The sequence below is a fragment of the Callospermophilus lateralis genome, chromosome 6 (assembly GCF_048772815.1).
Source record: "Callospermophilus lateralis isolate mCalLat2 chromosome 6, mCalLat2.hap1, whole genome shotgun sequence".
Classification (NCBI taxonomy): domain Eukaryota; kingdom Metazoa; phylum Chordata; class Mammalia; order Rodentia; family Sciuridae; genus Callospermophilus; species Callospermophilus lateralis.
Window position 1 is genome coordinate 57,448,778 of NC_135310.1, and position 18,469 is coordinate 57,467,246.

The 18,469-nt window shown below is 39.5% G+C and overlaps 1 protein-coding gene across 2 annotated transcripts in view; it reads right to left on the reverse strand.

Moving 5' to 3' along the window:
• Sobp (sine oculis binding protein homolog) overlaps positions 1 to 18,469 on the reverse strand; it is a 160,199-nt gene that overhangs the window by 49,768 nt on the left and 91,962 nt on the right. The window lies entirely within an intron of this gene.

Below are 18,469 nucleotides of genomic sequence, written 5' to 3' on the forward strand. Positions count from 1 at the left end.
AACTAGCCAAGCCAGAGGCAGTGACTCCTAAGCTCCACCACATGTTGGCCTGTTATCCAGAACAGCCTCCCTGACCTCAGCCCTGCAGGCCCCATATGGGCCTGTAGAGAGCAAGTCTGGTCTTTAACCCTCTGACACAAGCATCAGCCCTCCTTTGACTTGCTCTATTCCCACTGGTGCATTAAAAAAAAATACTATGATATATAATATGGGAAGGGAAAAGAAGGGACATATACCCAGAGAATACAGGAATCACAAAGACTGTTTTACACAAGAGAAGTTGGTGGGGGTTGGGGGGCTTTAGATATGGGGGCTAGACAGGCAGAGAGGTGAGAGGAAGAAGTTGCAGAGGGGGAAAGGACGCTAAACAGGGTCACAGGGGACTCAGACCTGCAGGCAAATGAGGCCAAGGAGAAATTCATGGGGCCAGGTGGCCAAAGAATTTTTAGGAACTGGAATGTCATATTTAATTTTTAAGTTTTTCACAATATGGTGATAAAAAGTCCCTTCGCTAACTTGAACCTTAGTAAAAGTTGCTGCACGCACATGCACATACATGTGAGGATTCACACACGTGCCAGAGTCTGGTTTAGAGAATCTAAAATATCAAACTCACAAGCTCCGAAGTGCTGGCACAGTCTACAGGCCTGGGCCCAGACACCTCGCTTCAGGGCCAAGTTGGGGAGTGTTGTTTTACCACATACCTCTAGGGGGCGCCCTGTCAGACATAACATAGTATAGTCCAAAAGAATCTGCCCATTGCCTGTCTTCACCTTTCTTAGTTTCCAAAGGGAAGGAAGCAGGGAAGGGAGATAGGTGAATGGGCAGAGTTGAACTTTGAAATATTAGACCCCACTCCCTTTAGGGCACTGTCTATAAAGGCAGTGACCAGTTCTCTAGAACAGGATGAACAGTGAAACAAAATTACATCACAATTATAGCATGCATAAACAGGAATTAGCCAAATTCAGTAGGAAAAGGCTTATCTCACAGACTGAGGCTGCTGTATCTGCTAACAAGCATTCAAAGATAATAAAGCCAACCAGCAAGTGCCAAAGGAATACTAACAGAAGACCAGAAATAGTCAATCCTGCTTAGACAGTTTGATTATATATTTGTGAACCTGTTGGTTCTTGTTTACGACTTTATATTTCATATGTGTATTATAGATGGCAAAAATTACTCCCAGTTCACACAATGGGGATTAAATATGTCAATAATTTGCAGCATTCTCAAAAAGATTGACACTGTTTTCCAAATGCTGGAAATGTCCAAAATCTTGGGACATGTGGTCATCACACTACAGTCACAGTGCCTATATCTGCCTGTGGACACAATGTCCCCAATAAGGGATACCCCCAAATACATACCTGAATTCTAGCCCAGCAAATAGAGAAACTTTCCAGTGGCGATCTAGTTTGCTCAATCCAAACTTATCTCCTTCCCCTCCAGTTTCTTAAAATCATTATAAGGGTTGGAGAAACTCTAGACCCCCAAAGAAGGAGAACCACAGGTACCCTTGGTCTCTGTCTTGCTTTCCTGGAAACTCATGAGGCGATCTTAAGGTACCTCAAGTCTCTGGACAAAGAGATCTGGTGTGGAGACACCAGTCGTTGCATCTCTCAGAGCATACAGGCTTCCTTTATGCCTCTACGGCCCCTTTTTCGGGTTTCTATTACATGGTACTTAAGTTGCTTTTGAGACAGTTTTCCACTGTATTTTAAAAGCCAGTCCTGGCATGTCTGTAAACATCAGTTCATATTCCTGGAATAAATCTTTTTTGTGTTCCATCCTACTACCCACAGGGGTACAGATGGCATGTTTTATGTGGTGGCCACTATTTACAATTCAACCCCATGGAGGCTCATGAGATGCCACAAATGTAGCCCACACAGGAAGACAGCCCCTTGGGCAGAGACGTTTGTCCCAACAGGCCAGGAATGCCAGGAAAAGCCACACCCTGAAAGTACACGGGGTGCCTCTGATGCTGACACACATCCCCCATTCAGGGCCAGTGGGGTTTTGGGCATCCCCAGAAGACGCTCTAGGAGGCAGGCTCTGCCCAAGTGACAATGGGGTGTACATGGCCAGTGGCTGTAGGCAGGGAAAACTGCACACTGAATGCCCCAAATTGACTGTAGAATTTAAAACACCAACAAAGCAAATCCATCCCTACCAAGAAGGCTCACCACATTCATTTGCATGTTCATGGGCATCTGCTAGCTACGTATCAATGTCTCCTTTCTATTCTGATGGACAGCCATTAATCACAGTAGACTTGACCTTGTCAGTACCTCACTGAGGGGACAATGGAAGAGAGGTTTATTTGCAGGGGAGGAGGGAGGGTGGGGAGTAGACTCCCTTTACGCTGAAGAATACTCAGGAAGCCGCTGCTGCCTCTGTCTCACACTAAGATAGCATTTGCCGAAAATGTCAACAGATTGCTTCTTGAGTTTGAGCTGTGCAGACATCAAAAGCTTATTTTAACAGGGCATTTTTCTTAAAATTGCTTGGTTGGTTTAGGCATTTAGAATGTCTCTGACTATATGATTTGGATTAAGAGGTTCTTGTTGAGTTTTTCTGGTTTAGCATAAATGAGGACATAACTGCAATAGACCCCTTCACATAACCAAACCCTTCAGGACATTAATGTTGTAAAATTTGCTCTTTGTTTGTTGCGTTTTTAGTGGGTTCTTTTTTTCCTTATTTCTTTCCTTTTCTTTTTCTTCCGTTCTTTTTTTTTTCTTTTTTTTTTTTTTTTTCCTTAACGCAGCTTAGTTGCTATGCAGAGGCTTAGTGCTCCTGCATGGGGATCAGTTCCAGACTTTGGTTTGATTTGAAACAAGCCAAGCAAATTTGCCTGAATGTGATTTCAAAAGGTTTTCCTATTTCTCTCATCAGGAGATTGAAGGAAGCTGAGAGGCAAGTCACTATTTGAGTTCCAATAATGCTGGCCTGATTTTCTCAAGTATTTGGTATGATTCAGTAGACACAGCTCACATGGATGACCCCTCTCTAAAACCCTGCAGTGGCTCTCCAATCAGGACCGAGACTCAGGAAGCTAATTTCAAAAGGCAGATGACTTATAATTGCAGATAAAGCTTTTTTCTTCCATTTTTACTTTTCTTTCCATCTTTCTTTTTTATTTTCTCCATATCACATTGAGTAGATGTGACTCAAAAAGTTAATGGTAATTGCTCTCATCTTAATTTAGCAAAGAGAGAAAGAGAGAGAGAGAGAAATGAGTGTAATTTGCAGATCTACGCACAGGTCATTACAGGTGTGTTATATTAGTGTATTCATGAGCCCCCTGGGACAGGCATGCTGTGCTATCCAATAACTTTCTTAATGTGTAATTACACACCATCGAACTATAATTGATTAATTGAAAAGAGAATGTAGGCAGATGTGAGGGCAAGACTTTTGCTGCTCATTAAATGAATATGTCCTTGCTTCTCTTTAATAAGTTAAGTGGAACTACTCAAAAGCAATTAAGTCAGTAGTGAAATTCATTAAATTTTAAGTAATTACTGGTATTAAATTCTGTAATAAAATTCAAGACTTTGCATAGTTCCATTTCAAAAAGAAGAATGATAATTCTATAATGATAATTCTATGGGGCCAATTTAGTAGAATAAGGATTCCAGAGGAAACCTACATCTTGGACTCACTGTAATTCCATGCGAAAATCACCAGGGAGGGAGGGAGGGAGGGAGGGAGGGGGAGAGAGAGAGAAACAGAAAGAGAGGGGAATGAATAGGGGGTCTGGATGCACTAGTGCCATCCTACACCAGCCAGAACAAGTCTCTGTCACTTTAACCTGGGAATGTAATGGTGCTTCCAAAGTCATTTTTTCATTTAAAACCTTAACTGAAATATTTTAGGGAAAATACCTATTTTAAAATCAAATGTCTTGAGTGTTACATTTAATACATTCTCTAACAGCTACATTCAAGGTAAAAATGAATACAGGGAGTTGAATGCAATTTGGAGAACATTTTTTCCAGGTCCTACTGTCATTAGGGAAACAAACCTGGGTTACTAGGGTGGGTGCAGGGATGAAGTGTACCTTAGTTTAGGGATGGGACCACAGATAGTTCCCGAAGCCCATAGGTGGCTTCTTGCACTGTTCATTTTGCCCAAGAACCTGGCTAGTTGAGAAATGTGTCAGAGAGGAACAACTCAGCCATGGTACACATTCCAGACATTCCTGACAACTCCCTCCACACAGGAGAGCCTTGGAGTACCAGACTGTGGAGAATTGCCAACTGGGAGCACACTGGTACGGCTTGAATAATAGATACATTAAATATTTCTTGAGCATCTTCAAAGCCCTTATTAAGATGATTTTATATACAAAATAGTTAAATCATATAACTATGCATATAATTTAGTAATGTAAGTTAAATATATGATAATCTTGGAAAAACTAGGGGTGGAATCCTATAAAAATTTAGTCCACTTTGTTCCTATCCAAGACATCTTGCACCTGCATAGTAGGCTCTCAATAAAAACTTGCTGACTCAAAAGGATGGAAGGAATCGCTGATGTGAATTCTGAGGACAACATAATAATGTGTGGCACTTACATAAAGTCTATTTAATTCATGAGAGCCATGAAGATTAGAAATGTTAATGTCTTTATAACATTTGCCGGTACATGGAAGGATCACTACCATGCTAAGTGAAATAAGCCAAAGCCTAAAAACCAAAGGTTGAATGTTCTCTCTCATACGTGGATGCTAACACACAACAAGGGGAGGAGGGGAAGAATAGACGTTCAGTGAATTAAACAAAGGAAAAGAAAGAGAAGGGAAGGGGTATAGGAATAGGAAAGTAGAATGCATCTGACACAACTTTTCTATGTACATATCTGAATACACCACAGGGAATCTCACCATCACGTACATCTAAAAGACTGGGATCCTAATTAGAATAATATATACTCCATGTTTGTATAAATATGTCAAAATAGACTGTACTGTCATGTATAACTAAAAAGAACAAATAAAAAAAAAATGTTAAAGTCTTGGCCAAGAAAAGCTAAAGGGATGGCAATGATGGTAGCTGAGAATGAAGGAGAAGAGACTGCAGATCTCAGGCTTCAGCTCCAACCATCAGTATCCTGATTTGTTCCCACAAGACTTTCTTACAATAGAAAATGTAAAAATGCATACTCAGGAATTTTGGTCATTTTTGTTTGAACAGTAGATCAACCACATATATTTCTTTTTAAATCTGAATTTCAAAATCTAAACATAATTTTGTAGGATTAGTTTCACAATCTAAAAGGTAGTCACTGTATTTTCATCATCTGTGTGGCTCACACTTTGATGGAGAGCCAGTCTACTAGATTCAAGGCTGCAGGGCTGTTGGGTTCTGGAGGTGCCATTCACATCACTGGGGCCTTCCATACTGCAGCCCTGACTAGACTGCAAGAGTAGGAAGGTATGTGACTCTAACCAACCCCCACAGGAGGAAAGAAGAGTATTTTACATATATTGTAATTCCAGTTGGGAAAAAAAAAATCCCAATCCTCACAAACACTGTAATTTTAGAAAGCATAACTAAAGCTAAAACTAAATTAGACGAAATAGGTGTATTAGGCTCACAAAGAAAAAAAGCCAGGAGAAAGGAAAGATGTTAGGTCTCATTTTCTGTTTACATGTTTTCCTGCCGTTAAAGGTACCTTATTGCCCTGCAGTTCATTTTAATCTTGAACATGAGACTTTGATAACCCGTTTCTGGGCAGCTCAACTATTTTAAAAGGGAGCCAAATCAAGGGAAATGCTCTTGCATTTGAACAAGTTAACAGAATGACATGTTGCTCACATTATTTCAAACTTTTGTTTCTTTTCTTTCTTCTTTTTATGACAATAACTAAGTCCCAAATATATTCCAGACTGAACAAAGAAAAACTGATTCTCATCAGATCAATAATGAGGTATATTCTGCAACTTATCAGCATATACACAAAGATGGCCAAAAAAAGTAGGTGCTTGTGTTCACTTCCAAAAGAAAAGTGAAATTTTCCTATTGATAGAGATTCAATTCCTCTTTAAATAGTTTAAATTTGGGAACCTCTTTTTCTGATTTGTAGGTTTACAGTTTAAATCACAGTGATCCCTGAATCATTCTAGATCACAAATATTTTTAAACTTCAGTTTTTTTGCTTCTACTTTGATCTTGTTTTTCCTACTGCACACAACTAGTGACTTAATTAAGACTGTTATCCAAAATCTAAATTTACGAGAAAATTGGCTTGAGATGAAATCTCTGCTGGTTATTTATATTAAGACAGTCATAAGAACTTGATGACCAATATTTTTGGACAGTCATTTTGCAGAGTCTCTTTCTTGCCTTTCCATCTGCAAGAAGTCTTTGTCCTCATCACAGTGTGCCTATTCTAAACACCTTCTAGAAGTTTTCCCCAGTCCCTCCTCCAATCTGGGAAAGCGTTTCTTACATAATAGGACTTCCTGGCTCAGGTACCTAATACAGATTCCCTCCAGCCTAAAACACCAAATGTAAAATTAACTGCTTGGCTCTCAGTTTTTAACCATCTGAACACTATCTACCGAGTTAATTCTATTCTTACCACTCACAGAATGATGCCAGCCCAGGCAGTTTTCCACCTGGCCCCCCATGTGCATGATGCTCACCTCTTTCACCATCAGTCCACATCTTCTATTTCCCTAGAATGCCCTTGGGTGACTTTGCCACCCACCCTCCAAGGACCAGTCCAGGTTTCATCTCCTCTGAGGAGTTCTTCCTGATAAGTCTGGCCCATCATTTCCTCCCCTTACTGTACTCTTGGAGCACATCCATATTTTAATATGTACTTCTACTCTCTAATCACCAAATTGTCCTATCTGGCACTTTACCATACACTGGGCTATATTGTTCATATAAGTAGAATTGTTTGTAAACTCCTTATGAGAAGAATTCACATTTATACTTAGTTTGCACTGTAACTGAAATTTCGAGCACAGCATGGGGTGAGAGTAGACACCCAACAAATGCATGTCGACTTCAAAATCTAGGTCACACACACACCCCCTCTCACCACCTACTCTTATGTTAATTCTATTTTTTGAGATGTGTGCTTGACACTAAATACCCAGATTTTTTTTTTAAGGTTTAAATCTTTATAGACATTGCATTACATTATAGAACATAATTTCCATGCAGGGTATACAAAAGAATAAATTAGAGCTATAAGAAACTATTCAGAACAAATAAACCAGGGAGAATATATCCCATGAGAAGGTATTTTTTTGGAGACCGGCTGTCTCCATTGATGCAGCTCAATTTTCAACTTGGCTGATTTGATGACAGTCAGAACACTGTTTGAAAATCAAAATGCATGAAGGCTAAGGAAAAATGAAAATACAAATTTGATTTTCCATGTTATTTATTTTTATATATTCATGTATAAACATCAAATTAGTATAGAAAAAATACTCCATAAATGTTTGAGATGAGTTAAATGCCATAGACTCATAAACACTTTAGTTACACTTTAGTTTATTTTCATTTTCCCTTATATACATATCCACATTTCTACATAGGATATGCAAATTTGCCTTCATATATTGTGTGTGTATGTATATATGTACATATACATATATAACACATATCTATGTATACATATATATGCGCAATAATGTTGCACATTTTCAAAATTCAAGCTATCTGGTAAATATATAAATATTCCTCTAAGCCAAAAATGGTGTTCAGTTCTCTGGGAATGTCTTACACATTTATCACACAATTTGGAAATCAAAGGCATCAGTGATTGAAATGGCCATATGATGGAGGCCAGTAAATATTTCATACATCTTAATAATCTGGACACTTTCCATGTGAAGTCCTCCTAGCACATGCTAAATATTTAATATTGCCTCCCTTCCTATCTCAGGCTTAGCCACTTAAAAAAGTTTAAGTGATTTTTTTTTCTCTCCCTGTTCACACAGAGAAGAATACAGCATGTCCTGCTACAGTGTCAGAATCAGAATAAGAACTGAATTTTCCATTAAAAGGTCACCAAACCCTATTCAGATTGGAACACCAAAAAGTATCAGAGGATTTCGCACAATGAAATCTGAGGTCCAAGTTTACCTATGCTACAATCTGACGTCCCAAATGTAGATTATTAAATTCTGAAATGTAGGAAATCACTCATGTATACTTTGTCTCTTCTGTGTCTTGGGAATTTGTCCAAAGTATACTGGTGGTGGTGGTGGTGGTAGTGATGAGGGAAAAACTTCATGGCACCCTAATGCTATCTACAGCTTTTTCCATTAAGACAGACAAGAGATCATTGCACCTCTTCCAGTGTGTTTTCATGAATTTTCAAGAGAAACGCTGATGATATGCAAACCCCAAAAGAATATTAAGTAATTTTCTACATAATTAAGGCAAAAAATATTGTTTACTATTTTAAAACTGGTTTAGCTGGCGTATACCTTAACTGGCTCAACATTTTACTTGCAAGAATGAACAAAGCTATCCTAATAATTCCACTGATGGTAAAGCGTCTAGCAGTAAAATGCTCAGCCAGGATAATCAGAGGTCAACCCCCACCAACTCCATCTTATCAGTGGCAGACACAATACAGAACCAAGTTTTAAAATCCAGAACCAGTTTCTACCTGGACAAGAACCAAGGAGATATGTTATTGAATGGACTCATTGGACAAATAATTATTGAGTATCTATCTCCATAGTTCACTGAATCTACATCACCACTGACTGCAAAGATGCCATTATTTTAATACCACTAGGGAGAAAGCACTGACAACTAACCAAAGACAGGTCATCAATTATAATATGTGACTCCCATTTCTGAGCTGTTAAGATATTAGGGGCAGAGACATATCCTAGAATCCATGAAAAATGGTGTTAGCCAAGCACAGTTCTCAGGGGTCCTGGAGTGAACAAGATGGACAAAGCCTCTGCCTCCCTGAGCTCTCAGTCAAGGGGCTGTCTGGAATAAAGGAGAATAGGCGGAGTCCTCTGGAAAGACGTCTCAGTTTCTGGTCATATGTAATAGGGAATTGGAGGTGGAGGGAAGAGGCTCAGGAAAACCTGATGCTTTGGACCAAAAGAGAATGAAGTGCACAAGAAATATAAATGGGAAAGGCATTTGAAGCCAAAGTGCAATGAGAAAAGAGCATTATTTTAAAGATTCTGTTTTCCTGGACCTGTTCATTTGCAGCTTAATCATGGGCTTCTATCTTCAAACTCTCCCTAACCAGTACCCTCCATCACCCCCACATCACCATTTCCCATTTCCTGCTTCCCTCACTACCTCAAGACATTCTTGTAAACTCCAAAGATTTTTTTTACTTTTTCCACCGAGAGAATTTCATTAGGTTATTCTTCTAACCATAAACCAAACACACAACTGAATATGATTAATTTTTGCTGGTTGTTTTATTGATAATTGATATCCTATCTGATTTCCTGGTTTTGTTAGATATATGACTTATAGTTTCCTGAAAACCATCATAAGTGAATTCTCTTTGGTATTTTAGATAATTATTTAGTTCTAGCCATTAAAATGATGAGGGAGAATGTGACTGACACCTGACTCCCATATGCTACTTTATGGCCAGAAGTCTCCAAGGAAATAGATCCACTGACCATGAGGAATACAACCTACCAACTCAACATAGTTTAAGACGTGTAAAACTGACCTTACCTTGAAAAAAAAAGTATCAAAATCTTCAAAAAGAAACTTAGTACCTATCTATGGCCATCTGAATTTTAAAATGCACTCAAATGCTTATATCACATTAAAAATATTTTTTCTAAAGTCTACAGTTCTGTTAATGACAGGAGTCTACATAATTTAAAAATATATGTACTTCGATTCTGTCCCCCACAATTCATTACGCTTTGAGAATTCCCAAATGGCTGACATGACTTTTTGAATAAACTTGCCCTTCCTAACATTCCCCAGAGATGTTCTTCCTGGCTTCAGAAGACTACCAAAGAATTGTTACACTGAATTGACTTCTTAATTCCTTCATCTCACAGCCTCTCTGGCCCTAGAATGGAAAAATATATAAGACCTGGTCCCTACCCTGAGAAGGCAGCAGTGTGGACTGGCCTGAGCATAGAACTGGTTATGTGGCCATAGAGATGTGGGTCAAACTTCAGCTCTGAACCTATTCATTGAACCCATCCCCACCGCCCAGGGCAAGGAATGTCTGGGCATTTTATTTTTCCCATCTATAAAGTGAAAACAACAATATCTACTTAGCAAAGATATGGAGAGAGAGTAAGGGTCTAAAAGGGGGGCTCTATAAAAACAAAGCATAGTCCAGCATAGTGGGGCACACTTATAATTCCAGCAACTCAGGAGGCTGAGGAAGGATGATCAAAAGTTCAAGGTCAGCCTCACCAACTTATTGAGACTCTTAGCAATTTAGCAAGATCCTGTTTCAAAATTAAAAATAAAAAATAAAAAGATGGTATGTAGCTCAGGCTTGGTTGAAATTTTATGTACATATTTAAAAATATATTAAAAATGTCAAATAAAAAAATATTATATAGTCATAGAAAAAAAAAAGATGGGATGTAGCTCAGTGGTAAAGCAACCCTGGGTACAATCTCCACTATTCTAAATAAATAAATTAATTAATAAATAAATAACATTGTTAGGTAAACCACCAAGGGCAGTTCCTTGCCTCCTTCCCAACATGCTATCAGAGGCACCTTCATTTACTACTGCAGATATTTCCCTGTATAAATTATACTTTTTCTTTGCTTCGCATTTATTTTCTTAGTTAAATATTTCTGAAATTAATAATTTTACTATTAAAATGATTGGGCAGGATGAAAAGGTCTTGGATCATGTAATGCACACTCCTTGAGAGTTTTTTTATATATAAAGAATTTAGCTACACATAGATTTAGTTTTATATATATACATATACATACATGTATATGTATATATGTAAATTACTTGCATAATGCACTTTTGTCCCCCTCATTATCCACATGAAAATTTTGTGGCTTTTGCAAGCACGTGCATATGTAAAACTTTCAGACAGGGCTGGAGCTGGAGCTCAGTGGTAGAGTTCTTTCCTTGCAGGTATGAGGCACTATGTTTGATCCTCAGCACCACATAAAAATAAATACAATAAAGGCATTCTGTCCATCTACAACTACAAAGAAAAAAATTTAAAAAACAAAACAAAAAAACCTTTCAGACAATCTAGAAAATTTGACCAATTGGTGGTCTATGAAGTGTTTGAAAGCAAGCAACCTTGGAAAAATCGAAATCATAGCAACACTTATTTATTAATTGCCAATTGTTTGCCAAATACTTTTCCAAGCACCTTGTGGGAATTCATTCATTTAGTTCTCACACCAACCTTAGCAGATTGGTACTGTTGTCTTCATTTTATAGCTGCGGACACCGACAGAGATTTAGTAACTTGCTCAAGGCCAAAGCCAGTAGGTAAAGCCGTAGAGATTCCTAAATCTGAACAAAACTGTCTGGCACAACAATCCAAATTCTTCACCACAACACCATACCATTTTTTTTTTTTTTTTAGATTCTTCTTCCAAATATATTCAGACTTTGCAATATTTCACAAACCAGTTAACATTTTCTATGCAGCCAACGGGCATCTTTAGTTCCTTGGACACAACAGGCAAGTAGATAAATTGTCAAGGGTTCTCTGAAGTTCTTTAACCTAAATTAAAATACTGCACTTGGACTTTGGAAAGATTACATCTAAACCAATTGGGAAAAGACTTGAGTTAGAGAATAAAGACAGGTGCTGCCAGCATTTGCCTCAAGGTCTTGTTTTCTTTAATGCATCCTTCTCACTCTGTTTTAATAGTAATAAGACTACTGTTTATGGAGCTTTTACATGTTCCCGGAATGCTTAGTGCTTTACATCTGTGATCTGATTTACTCCTCAAAACAACCCTTCGAGGTGGGTAGGTTCTGTATTCATGCTTATTGATTAATGAAGACATGGAGGCTCCGGGAAGGTTAGAAACCAGCCTGGATTGCACAGCTGGTGTATCTGAAAAACAGGGATTAAGACTCCTGCTCTTATTCATTAGCCCCAGCGTCTCCCACACCTCTGAGAACTACTGTGACATACTGTGTGAGAAGCCAGAATGAAAAACAAACCATTATGCCTTGGACCTTTTTTGGGCAATTGAAAAATTCCCCCATGCCCTGGCAAAGGGAACCTACTGGTAACCAGGGGGTTCCTCCCCTCTGAACAGCCCCTATATCAGAGCAGAAGCTGTGGACCTCTAGCCCAGCTGGCTCCTCCCCCAGCTGAAACTAAAGAGAGAGTTGAAATACAATTCACATAGGTGGCAGGAGAAAGGAGATGGTCCTCTATGGCCCAGAGGCTCATTGTACAGGAAAAGAGAAAGGACCTCGCCACAAGATATGGCAGAAATGGGAGCCAAGAGGTTGGAGAGAGAGAGAGAGAGAGAGAGAGAGAGAGAGAGAGAGAGAGAGAGAGAGAAAAGCAGCAGACACAGCTGGAGAACAAGGTGAAGCAACAGCACAGGTGGCAGCAGAGGCAGTGAGGGCCATCCACCCCCTCCACTTGTTGAGAGTTCTAGAAGGTCTTGCTAGAGAGCACAACTGTGCCACACCCAATGGAGCTGCCCTTTGCTTCGACCAACATTGTTTCTTTAATTTCCAGAAAGTTTGATTTTTCTAAAAAATAGTTCAGAAAGCAATGGGAACATAGGAATAGCCCCAGACTAAAGAGACCAGGAGGTTGGGGTCAGGGGAGGTGAGATAGGTCAACTCTCTCTAGAAGGCCACCAGTCCCTGGGTTTTCTGGGTCATTCTCCACCTTTGGGGTTGTTATGATTACTGTTTCAGGAAACTGGTACACAGTACACTACTCATGCATACATCATGTGATGTTTTATTTGATGTGATGTGAATTCCAGTGTGTTGCCACGAATTTTAACTTTCAGTGCCCCTGCTGCTTGGTTATAACATCAGAGAGAAACAGTCTGTAAACGGTAGTTGAGCTGGGGCAGAAATCTGGCTTTGGTTAGAACAATAGTATTAAGGAGAGGGTCTTTGGTCAATTGCACCTATTTTGAAAAGCCTACTAAGATTCAAATGAAATATGGCAGATTCTATTACTTTTTGATGGCTCTTATTGTATTTCTATGATCTAGCAGGAAAGTGGTAGCAATGGCTAGTCTATGACAGAAATCCAGAATTTCCCTCATTGCTGTGATAAGGCTTACATGTACTGAAAGGCTGGGTTGGACTGCAGAGACATAATCTTATTTTTAAATAAATACATTTAGAATCAGAGGCCTGAAAGCAAATAATATTCAAGGGACAACTGGCACTATCGTGTATCTTTCACCTCTAGGAGTTTTTAAACTTGGTCTGATTGCTCAAGCCTTACAAAGTTGTGCTGGGCAAGGAGTCATTTGTTTTATGTGTGCATAATTCCAAAGCTCCAATTCTCAATTCAATCAGTATTAATGGAGTCTTGTAGCCAAGGAAGAGGGGTGCTAAAGTCTTTACCAAAAACAAAGACAAAACACCAAAAAAGAAGCATATATGCTTCATAATAATTCTGCAAAAAAGTGGGGGTGGATAGATAGGACAAGATTAGTTTGAATTGATCATTGTTAAAGCTAGATGAAAGGAACATAAGGGTACATTATATGACTCTCACTACTCTAATTTTATACACATTAGAAACTTCCCATAATAATTTTTTTTGGGGGGGGGTACCAGTGATTGAACTCAGGGGAACTCAACCATTGAGCCACATCCCCAGCCCTATTTTGTATTTTATTTAGAGATAGGGTCTCACTGAGTTGTTTAGCGCCTCGCTAAGTTGCTAAGGCTGGCTTTGAACTCACAATCCTCCTACCTCAGCCTCCCAAGCTGCTCCCATAATAATCCACAGAAGCAACAGTCATTTCCATGAAACCGAACAGCTAAAATCCAGACTCGATATGATCGTGTTGCTTATTGAGACCCCTGCATAGGGCCCTGCCTGCCTGCCGACCCTTTTGCCTTCAGGAACTCTACACCCAGCCAACTGAGATTCTAAGCAGGGTGCAGGGTCCCCGGCCTGCACTGCTCATCTCCCTGCCTTCGCCCATGCTACGTACCTCTGCTTGGAACACTCCTCTGACAATCCACTCCAACTTTCAAAGCCCGACCCCTATAAGGCCTAGCTCAAGGGTATCTTTTCTTCAGTCTTCCATGACTGCACCAGGAAATACTCTCATCCTCCTTTGTACTCCAGAACTTTGCTAGGACTCTTTTGGGTCACAGCTCACTATGTGATGATGACAATCATCACTATAAAAAGAATCATTAATAGCAGCTATGATGTCGTGAGCTCTTACTATACACCAGGCACTTTAAACATGCCATCTCCTTCAATCTTTACAATAGCCTCTAAATTTATTGCCTTTTATGATTACATTTTACGGATGAAAATCTGAAGCTCAGAGAGGACTAAGAGGTAAAACAGGTACCCAATACAATGTCAGAAATATCATGGTCAATTTTAAGCCTTTGTGCCTATGACCCTTAGCTACAGAGTCTAATTAGGGTAAACTTTTAACTTTTTGACTTGAGAGCCCATATGTTTGATACCTATAATTCTATATATTCATTATTCTTCTTAAGCACCTTCTGGGAAGGGACTGTCTTTTTCTATTTGGCCTATCCAATGTCTTGTGCATAGAAGATGCTCAGGAAAGCCTTGTTAACTGAACACTATATTCATACAGGACATTTCTACTGCAAAAGGACTACAGGAAACTCTTAAAATCACCTGCCTGCCCGCCTGCACAGGGAAATGAGATAGGAAAAACAGTCCCAGAAGAACAACCTAAGCTCTCTCCTTCCCATCATCTCTGTTCACAAGGCCACAAAACTAAAATAGTTTTCATCTTCTCCCTACACTGGCATTGTAAGTGACCAGAAAGAATTCTTTCCCGTTCTATTTTTGTTTAGCCTGCCAGCTGTGGGCTCCCTCCCCTTCCCTCAGCAAAACCCTCATCCCTAACAGCCTGAGGAAAAGCCATAGGGATTCAGACTTTGTCTAGGCGATGACTCAGGAATCTGAAACTGAGGAAGACAAGCTAATTTTTACCCCTGAGTTTCCTTTCTCTGATTCCCCCTTTCAGGACTTTCTAAACCTGGGTTCTTTCCAACTAAATAATATTACTTCAGTTGCTGCTATTCTGTGGTTATATTTTTGTCCTTCGTCCCGAATACAGTGTTGTTCCCTGAGGCCTGGTCATAAGTAAATTTGGGAAGTAGTCCCTGTTGTCTTTATTTCCCTCTTCAAAACCTTTCAGCATCCCTTTTCTTCTAGCTCTAAGTTTTTCTCCCCCAAGGACCCAGCATATGCCCTGTTTCTGCTAGGTGTTACTCCCAGCCAGTTTTCAAGAACTGAGAAAGAACTGGCTGATGAGAAGGTGTGAACTCACCATACGCTTCAGGAACTCCTCCTGCTCTGGCTGGTAACCCAAGCCCACCAGTGACATGAGCGATTGATTAGGGGAAATGAGAAGCTTTCCAGTCCCAAAATAATGAAGCAAAAATAATAAAAGTGACCACTGACAATGGAGTTGGAATTAGAGGTAAGGACTAACCACCCATGGTTGGTCCTAAATGTTCCCTCTTCTGGCACCTTGTAAGCCATGTTGCTATAGGGTTAACAGGATGCAAATTTCCTACATGTTCTTCTACTGAAAGTTATCTTCTTTGGTCATAAATTTGGAAATGCCAGCAGAATACTGTGTGTGTGTGTGTGTGTGTGTGTGTGTGTGTGCGCGCGCGTGCGCGCGCACGCGCATACACACGTATCCATACCTATCTATGAAGAGGTAGGTGGTCACACCAAATTGTGGTACATCTCATAGCAATTATTTTATCTAATATCATTCATCTCGATAGCCTTGAACTTCCATAATTAATAAAAAACATAAGGAAAAGACTGTATAGTCACCAACTAAAGAATCTTAGTCACCAAGCTAAATATCTAGTCATCTGTGTTGTACATTAAGTGTGAAGGCACATATCACAGTTTGGGTTTTAAATGGAAAAATCAATGCCCTACAGGAAATCTACAGTTGCACAGCAGATTTTCTTATCAGCCAGTGCTTTCTTTGTCAGTGCCTTCTAATGATACAGAGTTGTATATTCCAGGCATCGATTTTACTTTGCTTTTGTTTAGACTTAATATTCCTCCCTCTTCCAAGAAGCAGAGGCTGGAGGGGAAAGGCAGAGACATTGAACAGTCAATAATAAAGTCCAGGTACTGTCCCGTCTACCTGTCCACGGTGCTGTCTATCAGTGCCCATGGCCCAGAGGACTAGCCTGCCAGCCATGTGCTCCTGATCCTCTGGGAGCCTAGCAAAAACCTGTGCCCTCAATGCTTTCTCCCACACTTTGCTAACTGGCTGCTGCTCTGGCTTCAGTGAACCATGCAAGAAGCAGGCAAAACCCTTAAGCTAAAAAAGCACTTTGGAGTAGAGCTTGCTGTCTTCTCTGACAGATTCTTTAAAAATCTGCTCTATGCTGCACTGAGAAAACTCCAAGGACTTCCTATTTCTCTCTCAAGAATGAACAAGTCTTTTTCATATAGAAGCATAACTTCTCAGGACTTCATAACAGCCAAGAACCATCACTTTTCTTGCAGCTGAAAAAAAAAAAATGAAATTTCTCCTTGGAGAAATAAGCTTACTTGTGCTTTCTCTTTTTTCTTCTTTTTCTTTTTTTCACAGGAAAGTATACTGAACAAAATAAAGCATTTCTAACAGTGGCTAGAAGGATGAAGATCCTACCAATTTCTCAAAACTACTGCCAACACAATATGGTGCGTAAGCACCGCAATGATAAGACACCCGTGTTCTCTAAAGACAACTGGAAAAGATGTTCACAGTTACTTCTTACTTCCTCCTGAATAAATTGACCGCAACCAGGACTCAAGCACGTTCACTTTCCAGTAAATAGAAAAAAAAAAATTAAATACAGCACATTACTTTTAACAATTTCTCTAAAAAGAAGTAAGCTACTGCCTCAAAGCATCCTGATACCAAAACACAGCATAAATGGCCCCTCTGGTCTAACCATCGTTACGGAGAGAAACATTCAGACTGAAGTGGAAAGCCTTTCCCCAGAACAGGTAATGCTAGCAGGTCTGGAAGTTTAAGAGCTTTCAAATAAAATGTCAGGTGATTTTCATGTAAAAGCTGTACCTCTCCCTGTGGATTGGTTGGTCAAGGGATGGCACACAGAATGAGTGGAGCTATTGTAACCCTGCAGACTGTGGCCAGGGAAGAGGTGGTTCTGTCAACATCTAGCTCCTGCGGCTAGAATGGTAAGACCTGTATTTTTCTCTCTTCTCCTGTTCTTTGGACACTGTGTTTTTAATGAACAGTTGGTATCAGAGCTAAATCCAAAGACTGTTACATGTGGGATTTCCTAATGCAGAGACCTGGCAGAGCTGTACTATATTTGGCCGAAAAACTAAACAGAAATTAAACTACCTCAAAATGTAACAACTGAGCATCCTCATTCTCTTCCCTTTTTCATTTAGTTGGAGCAAATGTTTTGCTTTAATGCAATTGAAAAGAAAAGAACGTTTTGGGATAGCATAGCTAGATCCTTCATAAAGCTTCATTTTCAAAAGCAGTGTTTGAATCTCTAAATAAATGACAATTCATTCTCTGTTTACTTTAGGTAAACAGAAAATGCATTGCGGAGCACTCATTTTCAAAAGCTAATCAAGAACATTAGGTCCCAACAGATTCATCTAATAGAAATATAATAGGCATTCCTGCTTGCTTTTCATCTTGTCTCACTGTAAATGCTAAAATGAACAGCAAATTAACCCTGCGTTGGAACCCAGTTTCTGTCACAGCTGATGTCCTCCCGCTCACAATTTGTAAACACCCCCCCTTGCTGTCACTGCTTTGACTCCTTCTGCAGAGGAGAGACGACTGAGTTTGGCAAGAGAATGGAGGAATTCTTGAATTCTAAAGGGAGTACTGCGCGTCAACTTTGCTATCTTTCGTAGCAGAACGAAGTAGTACAATGGTTGTCCCCTACAATAGTGTGCAATTAGTGTAGGAGGAGGGGTGGGGTGGGGTTGGTTTTTTTCCAAGCTCCATATATCAACTGTCTTCATATTTTTAACTTTACTAGCCATTCTCCAAGTGGCTGCTTATAAACTACTATACAAAACAAGCTCATAAAGACAGGGCCATTCAAGCTCTATAATCAGTTATAAAAGATGTGCAAACAACTTGAGATCTTATAATTAATATTCAGTGATATCAGAATTAGCATTTAGAACTCTATACAGAAAAAAACTATAATATTTCATAAATTATGTAATAATGAACAAACCCTTTCAAAAACTGTTTTCACTGTGCTAAAGTAACATTCTAGACTTGTCGTAAGTATGTTATTCT